The 15,783-nt window shown below is 46.0% G+C and overlaps 1 pseudogene; it reads right to left on the minus strand.

Annotated features, from left to right (window-relative positions):
• Positions 1-2,781: 2,781 nt before the first annotated feature.
• Positions 2,782-5,457, minus strand: LOC125554079 (uncharacterized; annotated as a pseudogene).
• Positions 5,458-15,783: the final 10,326 nt, after the last annotated feature.

A 15,783-nucleotide genomic window follows, 5' to 3' on the forward strand; every position in this document is an offset into this window, starting at 1 on the left:
TTTACTATGTGCAACGCACGTTAATCTGGAAGTATATTAAGTGCATGCAGATATTAAGTAGGATATTATTTACGTGTTATTATGTGATTAGTACTATATTTGGCATGAAATTAACTGCACGCTAAACGTGTTGATCGCTCGACATTGAAGCAGTATAGGTCGTTGGATTGACATGATTTGATGGCCGAGATTAATTGGATCTGCCTCTTTGGGTCTTGTTATATTGATATAGATATAGATATAGATATAGATGACTTAGCCTGCATGGTGTTAAAGTCACCTTAAAACCTGGCTAAACGCTCAAATCGACCAACACTAATGAAGAAATATTCCCTCACGGCATCACAACCAAACGCATGCAAATCTACCACCCTCCACGTACTTTTCTATGAGCTCTTACTCTTCTCCACTATTTGGTTACTGTCGTAGTTATGTCACTGACAATAAGTCAATAAGTATAGGGGTGTCTATGAAGGAGCGTTGTATCTATTGAAGGATGAAGATGGAGACACGGCCTGAGTGTATCATGATCTCAATTAGGCAATTGTTTTTGTACTTCACTTATATTTGATTGAGCATGGTGATATGTTTTGTAGAAATCATTAGGACTCTATTGCTTCACTTAAATCTTTTGAGAGAGTTGAATAGGAAGTGGTAATTTGCATGAGTTATATGGTTGGTCAAAAAATAATGGTATACAACCGCGGTATGATAAAAACTTGCATGAAACTTGTAGATCATTGAATATGATAGGTTTGATTCCTTGCAATAGCTTTGGGATGTTAAAGAAGGAAAAAGTCCATTTTACTACCTTGAACAAAGTTGGTGGTTCACATCACCCCCTGATCTATTTTTCTGCCCCTTTCACCCCCTGATCAAACCCATACCAGACAAAAAAAACCCCTTGGTGGTTTGTCTCGACCTGGAGCTGACGTGGCGGTGGACAAGGGTGGTTTTTACCGGCTGGTGTGGTAGAGATGCCCCCACCGTGTGAAAAATTCCCCATTCTCTCTTTCTCTCCCGCAACGAAATCCCTAACCCTAGCTTCCATGGGCGGCGACAGCGTTACCTCCACCACCGTGTCCGTTGGTGGCGCGAGCACTGACGGCGGTGGTGGCGCAGCCCCGGTCGTCGCCGCCGTCCAACCTACACGTAGCTTGCTGGATAGGTCGTTCCCGCAGGAGGTTCGGCGGCGAGGAGAGCCTTCTCGCCGACTGGAGACGAGCCATGTTCTCATCCCCCGCACTCCGTCCATGGATGCGCTCGAGCTCCGCTACCGCCGGTACGTGCTGCTAGCCACGGCGGTTGGTGATGGCGAGGAGAGCGTGATGCCGACAGCTCTTCTGGCAGCCTTGGAGGAGCCTTGCGGCGTGGTGGCGTCGGAGGTGGTCATCGAGGTCGCATGCCCCCCTCACGACCTGTGGCTCACCTTCTCAACGGAGGAGAAGTGCACCGATGTGCTCTTTTCGTCGATGAAGTTCAAGTGCTGCCGCCGCTGGATCCAGTTTACACGCTGGAGCAGATTCATTCGTGCTGAGCTGGGTGCTTTGGAGTACAGGTGCAAGCTCAGCTTCGAAGGCCTCCCCAACCAGTCCTAGACGACGGTATCGGTGAAAGCAGTTCTGAAAGACCTCGGTGGCGAACTCATCGAGATCCTGCCGCCGACAAACCGCCACGAGCTCGAGGTAATGGCTTGGCTTCGTGACCCGTTCTATGTTGGCAAGTTGGTGACAGTTGAGATACCTGAGCCAACTCTGTTTAACAAGCAACCTGAGTCGATGGATGAGTATGAAGCAATGCAGTTTGATTTGGGTGAGTACGGGCCGTTGTCGCCAAAGAAGAAGAGGACACTGTTGTATCCCGTTTTGTGCCATATGAAAGAGGTGATTGATCGTGGTCCTCTGCTAGCTGAGGACTTGCCTGCTGAGTGGCTACCAGCTGAAGGTGAAGACCTCAGTCGCAAGCACATATTCAAGACCGAGCTGGGAAAGATAGATGGGATTGGAGAGTCAGAAGCAGTTTGATCTTGTGTTAACTTCTATTAATTATGTACTAGTGGAGTTAGTGTGTGGCAAATGTGTTAAGCCAGTGGACTTGGTGTGTGCCAAGTGTTTGCCAAATGTGTGACAGATGATGTGTAATGAACCTGTCAACATTTAATTATATACTAGCAGTTTGATGTTGTTTCTTCTTATAGCACTTTAATTATTGCAATCATTTGAAATTTATTTCCACTTCAAAGAACACAAAAGCAATTGAATTTAGCTGTTATGAATGCAAACAGACTTGTGAACAGTACTTCATAATCTTTAGCCAGCAAGCACAAAACACACAAACATAAGTACTTCATGTTCTCCAGCCAACACACTACTTCATAATCCAGCAAAGAACCAGCAAACCAAGCAGCTACAGCCACCAGGTTTGTAAAGTAAACAGTTCCAGGTATCTAACTCCTAAGTTCATCAAACATGCTCACGGTCCTCCTCTGCCTAGAAGTTGCTCCTGGTCTTTTGCACACTTTAGCTTTAGGTGTAGTTTTGTTAACTTGTTTAGGGGCCCTTCCACTTGTAGGTTTGGTTTGGGTGCCCTGCTGTGAAGATTGGTGTTGTGTGCCTTGATGTGAAGATTGTTGCTGGGTGCCCTGTTGTGAAGATTGTGCCCTGTCCCCTATAGATGTTCCCTTAGTGACTCTCTGTGATGTTCTTGGTTCATTTTGCTACAACAAAATAAAGAGAAAATAATTGTTAGTTACATCAGAATAAAAGAAAAACAAGAAAAGAATTACCTATATGACAATATGACAATACACACCTTTGTCTCTTTCTTTCTCTTCTTATTCTTGTATTTCCCCCTGTTGGGATTACTTGTGCACTTTCTCATGTTGTGCCCAGGTTGTCCACACAGACTGCACTTACCTTTTGTTCCAATTTTTGAAAGCTTCTGTGGATGTTTTGGAGGCTCATCTGCACCTCTTCTTCTCTCAGTCCTAGGTCTCCCATGCATTTGCACATAGCTTGGAACAGCTGGCCTTGGTCTGTCACACACAGGCCAGCTAGGCACGCCTTCCATTGGCATCAAGCAATGCTCATAAGTCCTGTTGTAAGCTTCAATTGTGTAGCAGCTTGCAATGAGTGAAACAATTTCATCAGGACCACATTGAGATGCTGCAAGAGCATGAACACATGGAATTCCAGACAGTTGCCAATATCTACATGAACATGTTTTAGCTACATGTCAACTTTGAAACCATGCTGCCCTAATTTCACCTCATATCCATCTTTTCCATTCCATATTGTCTCACACTTCTCAGTAAGATGTATTAGCTTGTTGACCTTTTTCATAATTTTAGGACAAATAGTTCCATTGCATTTTGCAGGCATTGCTCTGTTTACTTGAATTCTTACAGTGACCTTTGCTCTAATTGCTTCAAACATGCTGATAATAGGCAACCCTCTGTACTCTACTATCCAGTTGTTAAATCACACATGTTATTATCCATAGAATCACAACATGAACCTTCTTTGAACCAAGCTTAACACCAAGTTTCTGGGCCTGATTGCATCATGTCTCTTGCTCCATCTGGTGTGAGTTGAGCAAGTTTGGCCCTGTTCAAGTTGAAGTGTATCCTGTTTGAAGATTTTGCACAAGCCCAAAATCTTTTCTGATATGCTTGATCTCTATGCTTTTTCTTCCAATTAGCATAGATATGCCTATCACAATTCCTATGCTCAGCATTTGGAACAACCTTGGACACAACATTGATGAGGCCTTTTTGTTGATCTGATATAAAGACCCACCCTTCTCCTTGATTTTCAATTTCCAAGTCTTTGTTTAGCAGAGCCATAAACCAGAACCAAGAGTCTTTGTTCTCAACCTCTATAGTAGCCCAGGCTATTGGATACATTTACCCATTGGCATCTCTCCCAAGAGCACACAACAGTTCTCCACTCTGGGCTCCTTTAAAGAAGCAACCATCCAATCCTACAACTTTCCTGCAACCTTCTATGAAACCTCTTTTGCAGGCATGGAAACACACATATAATCTCTGAAAACAGGGGCACTTTCCTTTGGATTTAGCACTACTGCAACAGTGCTACCTGGATTGCTCCTCAATATTTCTAGTTGATAATCAAAAACCCTAGCATATTCTTCATGCATTGCTTCTCTAACTCTTCTTCTCACAATTACCTTTGCTTTCTTCATCTTGGAGACATGCACATCCGCAAACATCTCCAACCTGACAGTTGCCTTGATAGATTTGATTTTCCATCCAGGATTGGCCTTCATAATTCTCTCATACTTATCTGCTATTCTAGCTGCAGTAACCAATCTGCTGTCTCTCCTCTGGGGGCATATGTGGTTGTCTACAAATGTGATCACTTGAAACCAGTCATTAGAGCTCCTATGTCCAACATATATCAACCATGGACACTCAGGCCAAGAGCATTTTGCTCTAATCCTATTAGCCTCATCCTTTATGAAGGTAATTTGTCTCTTCACTGCTAGACCATATTTAGCCTTCTTGAACTGTTTTCTCCCCCTAAATGTCATGCCAAGGAAAAAGACAGGAATTGCAGCCTTGCTATCAAATCTTGGAAATCTTGTTTCCCTCCTAATGGAATTTCCAAACTCATCCTCATCATAACTATACTCCTCACTGGAATCCATGTAAGGAGTGTCATTTCCCTCATCCATTTCATCTACAAGGATTAACTGTGCTGTATTTTCCTTGATCTCCTTCTCTTCATCAAGTGGAAAGTTCATCCTTATCTTTCTAAGCACTTCCTTAGAATGCTTTCTCAGCTCCTCTGCTTCATCATCTTCCCCTGAACTATCTGCATCTCCAGGACACCAATCCAGGTCTTCACATTCATCAGCAGCAACCTCTTCTTTATTTTCTGCATTGATCTCTTCTCCACCTTCGGGTTTCACATTTGCTGCAGTTCCAGCAGCATCCTCATCCTCATGCTCATCCACAGCCTCATCAGAGCAATCATCTAGGTCCTCTTCATGCTCTGCTTGCCAATCACTGTCAGTGTGCTCTTCTTGACTTTCAGTTCCAGGATTTTCAGTGTTCTCTTGTTGCTCTTCTACATTTCCTTCATTTTGTTCTTCTCCACCTTCACTTTCCAAGTTCACATATATGTCCACAACACCACCATCTGTAATGCATCTCTCCATAAAATACACATTTGCATCAGTCTCTAACCTTCTCAGCCCATCTCTAACATTCATTCCAGGAAATAGCCAGTAGAGCCTATGATTGTCTGTCAAAGACTCACCATGGTATGCCATCTTTATGTCTGCAATCTGCTCCCTGACAGATGCTAAGGACACATTGTCCCTCTGCATAAAAGTGACCTCAACAGAACCACCAACGTAAGAGCAACACTTCTCTGAATATTCAAATTCACCATTGTAATAGACACGAAGGCCTAACCAATCAAGATTGTCCATTGTTGATCCCTAAAAAACAACGAAGCAACTCTTAAATCAAGCAATTAACTAGAGCAACACTTAAATCTCTAAAAACAGGAACTTCTCCTTCATTCTACTCGACTCAGGCCATTAACAGATGAATTTCTTAACATATCATGCAATCAACTACAGCCATGTGTAGTAGGGGAAGGAGATGAGACTAACCTCAATTTGCCGACGCCGCGGAAACACCCAGTCCACCCCTACCAGTCCCGCCGCCGCATCGAATGCCATCACACTAGGGTTTTGAGGATGGGGACAAGAGAGGTGGCGCGCTGGCATGGACAAGAGGGATTGGGGTTGATTCACCATGGTACACTGCCGCCACCACCAGTCCGAGCACCTTCGATGGTTTTGGCTTGGCGCCGCCGCGACGATTCCATCGCCGGCGGCAAAGAGGGAGGGGATTGGGGAATTTGTGGAAAAACAGAACGAACGGGTGCGGGGCAGCTCTACCACACCAGCCGGTAAAAACCACCCTTGTCCACCGCCACGTCAGCTCCAGGTCGAGACAAACCACAAAGGTTTTTTTGTCTGGTATGGGTTTGATCAGGGGGTGAAAGGGGCAGAAAAATAGATCAGGGGGAACCACCAACTTTGTTCAGGGTAGTAAAATGGACTTTTTATTTTCAAAACATATAATGGGATTTATGTGTGAGAGAGCGTATCATCCCACGAGGATGGATGCACCAGCAAAGTTTGTACCATGTCTTAATGTGAGAGTGGACGATGCACGGTACCGAAGAGGCTAACAAAATTTTAATGGTGGAAGTGCATATAAACCAAAGAGAGTGGTTTTTCTACACCCACCCTTGATACACCCACGCAAGAAAACATACCAAAACGTTTTGAAAAAATATGAAACTTTGTGGGAATGATCATCAACAAATGTTAGAGGCTTGCAAATTTTCGTGGTCAAATGACATCCGAGGAGGTCTATACAAACAAGACAAAATCGCTCAAAATGTACGTGCACTGTTTGACCAAAATTTGTAATTTTGTATAGTTCTCCTCGGATGTCATTTGACCACCAAACTTGGCAAGCCTCTCTAACATTTGTTGATGATCATTTTCACAAAATTTCATATTTTTTTTGAAATGTTTTGGTATGTTTTCTTGCGTGGGTGCACCGAAGTAAGGTTCAACCACTACTTTCCCTAGACCAAAACACTCATATTAGTCATAAACAAATCAAATACTTATTGCAAAGTCTAGTAGCCCTCGAAGCAAGCACAACTCGTATGCTCCTAGGGGGAGGTTGATAGGAGTTAACCATTGCGCGCCCCAATCCAAACCCACATGGGCGACACTCTAAGACATCCCACACTGCGATTTCTTTGCTAATGCCAGCGGCTACCACTTTCATATATACGGACTCGCAAATCTTAATACCAACATCTGTACTTAACTTTAATCATCCACCCACACAATCACATATCATTTTGAAAATAGCCATCATACCTGAAAGGGCATTTCCCTTCTTTATGTTTTGGATGATGATGACAACCCTTTGTGGTCTAATCATGTGCTATATGTTTCAGGTTCTCGATGCTTAGGCTTACATCGGATTGCTATTGCCTCTTTGAAGGAAAAGATCAAAGACGTGTCCTCTACGCTTTTATTTTTCTTTGGTCGTAGAGTACCCGTACTATCAAGAGGGAATCCTCATTAGGAAGCTCTGGGGGAATCAGTTTACGTACACTTTTCTCACCCTCTCTTTGCCTTCCTCAGGTGTGTGCAAGAGAGAGAGTTTTCCTTGCCTCTTCCCCTCTTTCCTGCTCACTGTTTTGTACCGCTGGGTCTTGTCGCTCACCAGCTTTGCTCGAGCGGTTGTACCGCTGCCTCCGGGCGGTGGTACCGCCACCATGCTCTGCAACAGCTGGGGCGGTGGTTCCGTCCATGCACCGCTCAAGTACCACTCTCGCTTCTGGTTTGATGCGGTTCTTGGGCGGTAGTGGCCCGGTTGGTCCGGTCGTCCCACGATGACCGGTACCACTGGTGGTCCGAGCGGTTCTTCCGCTCAGAACTTAGCCGCCCAAGAGCTCAAGGCCATGCGGTTGTTCCGGCCAGGCACCGCCCAAGTACCGGTCAAGCTCCTGTTTTGATGCGGTGGTTGTGCGGTAGCCAGGCGGTTAGTTCGGTTGTTTTTCTTAGCCGGTACTACCGCCCGCCTGTCCGGTTGTACCGCTTGGTAGGGTTCTGCAGTTACACCATGAGTCCCGGTTGTATCGGGATGAGGACCAGTTGTACTGCTGCAGTGCAAAAAACACAGTAACGGTTGGAAATGTGGGTGACTATTTAAGGGAGCTTCTCCCACCTACCACTCCCACCTTTGACCTCTCTCACTTCATTAATGCCCTTCAAGCTCTCTTGCCCGATCTCTCTCTCTAGCCACTCAAACTTGTTGATCTGCTAGGGATTGAAGGAGGAGACCTAGATCTACACTTCCACCAAAGGATATTTGCTTCCCCCATACTTTCTTGTGTGGATTTTGTTACTCTTGGGTGTTTGAGCACCCTAGACGGTTGAGGTCACCTCGGAGCCACATTCCATTGTGGTGAAGCTTCGTGGTTTTTGTTGGGAGCCTCCAATTAAGTTGTGGAGAGAGCCCCAACCTTGTTTGTAAAGGTTCAGTCGCCGCCTTCAAGGGCACCAATAGTGAAATCACGGCATCTCGCATTGTGTGAGGGCGTGAGGAGAATACGGTGGCCCTAGTGGCTTCTTGGGGAGCATTGTGCCTCCACACCGGTCCAACAGAGACGTACTTCCCCTCAAAAGGAAGGAACTTCGGTAACACATCCTCGTCTCCACCGGTTCCACTCTTGGTTATCTCTTACCTTTACTTGTGCAAGCTCTTTATTGTTTCTACCCTTGCTTGCTTGTATGCTTGTTGTTATTGCATCATATAGGTTGCTCACCTAGTTGCACATCTAGACAGCCTACTTTGATGCAAAGTTTAATTTGGTAAAGAAAAGCTAAAAATTGGTAGTTGCCTATTCACCCCCCTCTAGTCAACCATATTGATCCTTTCAATTGGTATCAGAGCCTTGTCTCTTTATTAAGGACTTTACCGTCCAAAGAGTATGGTTGATACCGTAGATGGTATGGAGGAACACTCCGGTGTGAATCCTATCTTGTCTACGGGCGATGGGGGAACTTCAGTCTCACGTGAGGAGTTCAATGTGGCCTTGGAGACATTGAAAACCTCCATGACGACCGAAGTTGAAAGCATGTTTACTAAATTTCTTGAGGGGCTTAAACTATCCACCGCACCGTTGAAAGTGGGTGATCCCGCCAACAAGGTGACGGATGCTATCCCCGACAAGGGGGAAGCTAGTAGTGAAAAGGCTCCTTCTTCTAGTGGCAAGAATGGCACCGGCATCTTTGCCCATGTGGAACCACCACTTGTTTATGGTGGACCGGTTCCTTCCACTCATCTGAATCATGCCGGTCCTCCCCCTAAGATTGTGAAAAATGAGGATTTTGATTCTTGGGTGTATCGCTTCAACCGTCATTTAAATCATGTGAACACTAACCTTTGGAGAATCATTGAAGAAGGTTTCTATCCACATGATCCAAGCAACTTCACTCCTCGAGAAGCCGCGGATAATCAATTCAACGAGAATGCTCTCTTCATCATTCAATATGCAATTCCACCCGAAGACCTAACTCATCTTCGTCCCTTCGCCTTGGCCAAAGATGCATGGCATTGTGTCGTGTCTCTCTACCGGGGAAGCGCAAGCATTCAACGCTCCAACTATGAAGTGGTACAAGATGAGGCCGATGAGTTTGCAATGAAGGAAGATGAAGAACCTCGTGAGCTTTATCGAAGAGTAACCAAACTCGCGGTCTCACTACGAGATCACGGGAGCAAGGACACAGATGACAATTGGATCAAGCACAAATTCTTCAAGGCAATGATGCCCTACCACAAGGCCATGTCCTCCGTCATTCGTCAAAGACCGGACTTCCACACTTTGACCTCAAGCGAAGTGTTGGATGAGTTTGTGGCCATGAACATTTTGGACAAGACCGCCGACAATGCGGTGCTCCGTTCTCAACGGGCAAAGAAGCCTAACCTTGCATTGAAGGCCAAGCTCACCGTGGAAGAAGAAGAAGAGGAAGAAGAGGAGAGCAACCCCGAAGATACGAAGTATGCATATCATGAACACATGGCACTTGCTTCAAGGCAATTTTGGAGCAAGAAAAACTCGAGGCCCAACTTTAGCAAAAACAAGTCGAGTGGCACAAGGGTCAAGCAATGTGTAAGGACTTGCTACAATTGCGGCAACGTGAGTCATTTCGTTGCGGAATGCCCGTATGAGAAGAGGGAAGACAATGGTGGCAAACTCATCCGAAAGGACAAGGCCAAGTCGTTCCCCAACAAGAACAACTTCACCAAGAAGACTCCTCCCAAGGCTTTGGTTGTGCAAGAAGAGTACAATGAGGATGATGACGATGATGAAGATGATGAGTCGGTTGCCATGGCCTCCGTTGCCATTGCAACAACGTCACAGGTGTCTCTCTTCGACTCACCCAACGAGAGCATCACCGCCAAGTGCCTTATGGCTAAAGCCACCAACAAGGTAACCTCCAACATCAAAACTACCATCATTAATCATCCTTCCCTAACGGATTGCATTAATGAACTTGAGGGAGCTAATGTGGAGGCTAACGAGTTTGAGGCCTTTATGGGAAAACTCAAGGGAAAATCCAAGAAGCACTTTATTGCTCTCTTGGAACAACTTGGTGAGGCCAATGACATGATCGAGGCTCACGAAGACACCATCTCTAAGATGGAAGGGCATAGTCATGACTATGCCGATGAGATTTCAGATCTTTCCAATGCTCTTGAGGAAGAGCGTGGTCTTCGTTTGGCTCTTGAGGAGTCACACAACGTTGATCATGCTAAGTTAAAGAAAGATTACGATCATGTCCTCATTGTTTCTCGTGTGCTAAATTCCGAGAAGGCCAAACTCGGGGTTGATCTTGCTAGACTCAAAGAGGAGTTTGATATACTTGACAAGGCCCACAAGGCCTTGAAGGGTATTCACGCTAGTCTCAAGGAGTCTCATGATCAACTCCAAGTGAAGCTAACTAAGGAGAAAGCAACTTTTCCTCATATGGTTTTAATTGATAATGCAAATGCTACTAACCCGTGTTGTAAGCATATACATCTTGTTGAGGAAAATTCTAAGTTGAAGGAGCAACTTGAGAGAGGTCTCACGACTTGCATACAAGGCAAGAAGAACCTCAACGATCTCTTTATCAACCAAAAGGGAAGTGTGGTCAAGGAAGGGGTTGGGTACGTGCCCGACTCCAAGAACAAGAAGAAGAATGACAAGACCAAACGACCTCCTCCCCTCATGCAAACCTTTGTGAGGGAGGGAGAGAGTGCCCCCGAGGAGAAGAAGAAGAACAATGTCAAGAAGGGCAATGTCACCCCTCCCAACAAAGCCGACGATTTTAATCCTTCTTATGTGTTATGCCGTGCTAGTGATGGGCATGTTTATGCCAATTCTGTTGGTTATCTTCATGAGTATATTGAATGGTCTATTTGGGTTCCTAAGACCCTTGTTACTAACATTAAAGGACCCATTACTAAATGGGTACCTAAAACCAAGCATTGATCTCTTGTAGGTGTTTGCTTCCGGTGGTGGATCATGGTTGCTCGATAGCGGAGCTACAAATCATATGACCGGAAGCAAGGACTTGGTGGTGGACGTGCACAAGGTTCCATCTATGCCCACCAATGTTGAGTGGGGTGACGCCTCATATTCTAAGGTATTGGGACTTGGCAAGGTGGTCATCTCTCATGATCTCACGATCGAGAAGGTCTTGCTTGTTGAGTCCCTTGCATACAATTTACTTTCCGTTCGTCAACTTGCAATCATGGGCTTTGCCACTTTCTTTGATATTGATACCGTGGCCCTCTTGTGGAGCAAGACTCTTAAAGTAGCCTTTGTTGGGCATGTCGAGAACGGTCTATATGTGATTAACTTTTCGGAGCGACCCACTAAGACCGCGACATGCCTAATGGCTAAAGTTGATGTGGGATGGCTTTGGCATCGCCGTTTAGCCCATGTCAATATGAGATCTTTGCAAAGTCTCCTCAATGGGGACCATGTCCGTGGACTAACGAATGTTAGTTTTGCTAAAGATCATGCTTGCAGTGCCTGTATCGAATGAAAGCTACATGAGAAGGCTCACCCTCCCACGACTATCATTTATTCAAAGAGGCCTTTGGAGCTCCTTCACATGGATCTCTTTGGGCCTCCATCCTTCGATAGTCTCGGAGGTAGGAAGTATTGCTTGGTGATTGTGGATGACTACTCAAGGTACACGTGGGTGTATTTCTTCAAGAGGAAGAGCGAGACCCAACAAACTGTCATTGACTTTACAAATGAAGCACAATGTCAACACAATGCAAAGATCTTGACAATAAGAAGTGACAACGGCACTGAGTTCAAAAACTACACCTTGGATGAGTTTCTTAGTGATGAGGGAATCAAACATCAATATTCCGCACCCTACACCCCTCAACAAAACGGTGTTGCGGAGAGGAAGAACCGGACGTTGATGGATGTGGCAAGGACCATGATGGCGGAGTTCAAGTCTCCGTACAACTTTTGGGCCGAAGCCATCAACACCGCGTGTCATGCATCCAATCGGCTCTACCTCCGCAAGGGCTTGAACAAGACTCCATATGAGATACTCACCGGTAACAAGCCCAACCTCAAGTACTTCTGGGTATTCGGGTGTAAGTGTTTCATTCTCAAGAAAGGTGTTCGGTTGTCTAAATTTGAGGCTAGAGCTTATGAGGGCATATTTGTTGGTTATGCTACTAACTCTCATGCTTACCGTGTCCTCAATAAATCCACGGGACTTATTGAGGAGACGTGTAACATGGAGTTTGATGAGAATAACGGCTCCCAAGTGGAGCAAAGTGGCACTTGTGATGTAGGTGATGAAATTCCTCCTCAAGCCATAAGAAGAATGGGTGTTGGTTTTATCCTACCCATTGAGGAACCCCTTGTGGCCGAAGGAGAAGGACAATGCTCCACTCAAGTGGAGCCATCATCAACCCAAGGCCCACACGCTTCCGAAGAACAAAGTGAAGGCCCTCAACCTCATGAACAAGACCAAGGGCAAGATCATACTCAAGACGGTGTTGACACACCAAGTGATGCCCAAGGTCAAGTTCTCTCCCCCGAACAAGTTCAAGATCAAGAACAAGTTCATGACGGCGCACAAGATGATCAAGTAACCGCTCCTCAACTCACCACCGAGGAGGAATTAGAGCGTCGTGCCGCCAAGATTGCATCCAAGCTCTCCACCAAGGATCATCTCATGACGAATGTGCTTGGAAGCTTAAGAAAGGGGGTAAGCACTCGTAGACAATTAGCAAATTATTGTGAGCATCACGCATTTGTCTCTTGTGTGGAACCCCACAAGGTCTATGAGGCGCTAGAAGATCCGGATTGGCTCAATGCCATGCACGAAGAACTCAACAACTTCAAGCGCAACAAAGTGTGGAGATTGGTGCCAAGGCCAACGGGGAACCATAATGTCATTGGAACCAAGTGGATATTCAAGAACAAGCAAGATGCCCATGGGATTATCATTCGCAACAAGGCTCGTTTGGTAGCACAAGGCTACTCCCAAGTTGAGGGTATCGACTACGGTGAAACCTTTGCTCCCGTTGCTCGTCTTGAATCCATTCGCATGTTGATTGCATATGCTTCTCATCATAACTTTAAGTTACAACAAATGGATGTGAAGAGTGCTTTTCTTAATGGTCCCATTAATGAATTGGTTTACATCAAGCAACCCCCCGGGTTCGAGGATCCCTACTTTCCCGATCATGTGTATCAACTCGATAAGGCACTCTATGGCCTTAAACAAGCCCCACGTGCATGGTATGACCACCTTAACGAGTTGTTACAAGACCGTGGTTTTGAAGTTGGGCTAATCGACCCCACTCTTTTTACTAAGAAGGTCAAAGGGGAGTTGTTTGTGTGCCAATTATATGTTGATGATATTATCTTTGGTTCTCCTAACAAAGCTTTCAATGAGGAATTTGCCGCTCTCATGACCTCAAAGTTCGAGATGTCCTCCATGGGGGAGTTGAAGTTCTTTCTAGGGTTCGAAGTGAAGCAAAGAAGAGAAGGAACCTTCATCAATCAATCCAAATACACTCAAGACATGCTCAAGAGATTCAAGCTAAGTGACGTCAAGCCGACTTCCACTCCAATGCCCACCAAGTGCCAACTTGACTTAGATCCCAATGGTAAAGTGGTGGATCAAAAGGTATATCGTTCCATGATTGGTTCCTTGCTTTACCTTTGTGCATCTAGACCGGACATCATGTTGAGTGTGGGAATTTGTGCACGGTTTCAAGCCGCATCTAAGGGAAGTCACTATGTGGCAGTCAAACAAATCTTTCAATATTTGGCTCATACCCCAAACTTTGGCTTATGGTACCCAAGAGGATCAAACTTCAAGCTTGTAGGGTACTCGGATTCCGATTGGGCGGGAGACAAAGTGGATAGGAAGTCCACTTCCGGAGGGTGCCAATTCCTTGGCTGCTCTTTGGTAAGTTGGTCTTCCAAAAAGCAAAGTTGTGTGTCTCTCTCATCCACTGAGGTGGAATATGTTGCCGCCGGAAGTTGTTGTGCTCAGCTCCTATGGATGAGGCAAACTTTAAAGGATTACGGTGTCACTTGTGACAAAGTGCCTCTTTGGTGTGACAATGAAAGTGCCATCAAGATCTCTCTCAACCCGTTGCAACACTTCAAGACGAAGCATATTGAGATCCGGTATCACTTCATCTGGGATCACATTAGGCGAGGAGAGATCGAGCTCAACTATGTCAACACTCATGACAACCTTGCAGATATTTTCACGAAGCCCTTGGATGAAGCTAGATTTCGCGAGTTAAGGCATGAGCTAAATATCATTGATTCAAGCAATGTGGCTTGAACCCTTGCACACCCTACCTCGCTCAATTTGTTGTCTAGTTTAGGTGTAGGCATGGACATAGGGGGAGTGATGTTCTCTCAATGAACTCTCCCTGCCCCCATTATGCATAAATTGATCGAGTCCTTCACATTAGCCATGTTTGATGGTTCTTGTGCTTCAAAGACGAGTTTTGGTCATGGACCCAAGGATAATTCTTCGCGGTGCCATACCAATTGACTCAAACATAGGTGGCCTCGGCCACCGTCCTCTCTTCGGGAGGTTGCAGTTAGCCTTGTTGCTCTTGTGTTGTTTTCTCTTGTTCCATTTTTGCTCTTTGTGTTAGGTTCTCCCCTTCTTCCTCCCTTCGGATTGCACTCATTTGATCTTGGTTTGGGCATAGGTGGTCGGGCGGTACAACCGGTATCTCGAGAGGTTCTACCGCTGGTACCGGGTTGTGCCGTCCCAATGGGTCTCCGTTCGGTGCTTGGGCGGTTCCACCGCTCAAACCCATGGTTACCCACGTCCGGTACTACCGGTTGATGCTGTGCGGTACTACCGCTGCCTCCCAGGCACCGGAAGTACTGCCTCCAACCACCGGTCTGTACCAGACGAGCGGTACAACCGCTCCCCTAAGTGGTTCTACCGGGGCGTGTCTACGGGCCTATATATACTTGACGAGGCTGAAGGGTTGTCCTTTTTCCCTTCGTCCTCATTCCTCTTTGCCCTAGCCGCCGACCATCTCTACCCCTGCCCTGAAGTGCGTCTCGCGCTTCGGATCCTTGTCTCTCCATGGATTCTCTCCGTGGAGGCCTCCCGATCTCTTCCCATGGATGGTGGTAATGCCTCATGTTCTTTGCTTCTAGATCTTTCTAGGGTTCTTCCTAGTCTAGGGCTTTACTTAACGTTCCACGTTTAGTGTTCAATCTCTGGTTTAGAAGTGATCTTTGTTAGCCTCCCGTCTTGTTTGCAACACTTAGAATTTGGAATATTACTTGTGTGATTCGTATGCCTCGGTTAGATCTATCTTCCCTGGTAGTGCCACTGTCAGCGGTTCTACCGCCCCTACGGGCGGTACAACCGCCGGAGCGGTACTACCGGCGGAAGATCCGGTACAACCGGAGTATATCAACCACAAAGCACTGTTCTATCTTCTCTGTTGCTGCAACTTGTTCCTTTTCTGCTAGTGGGTGCAATCCTCTCATCCTCGTTGGGTTTTTGTGTGTTCTTTTCGTGTGTGTGTTCAGGTGGCTCTAGTTCTCGCTCTGCTCCTCGCAAGACCAAGAAGAGGGCATGAAGGACCTTGCGCCCGGTTGTGTCTGATGATGAAGAAGAAGTTGTGATTCC

Source organism: Triticum urartu, chromosome 4A, assembly GCF_056163025.1.
Source record: "Triticum urartu cultivar PI428250 chromosome 4A, HENAU_Tu73, whole genome shotgun sequence".
Classification (NCBI taxonomy): domain Eukaryota; kingdom Viridiplantae; phylum Streptophyta; class Magnoliopsida; order Poales; family Poaceae; genus Triticum; species Triticum urartu.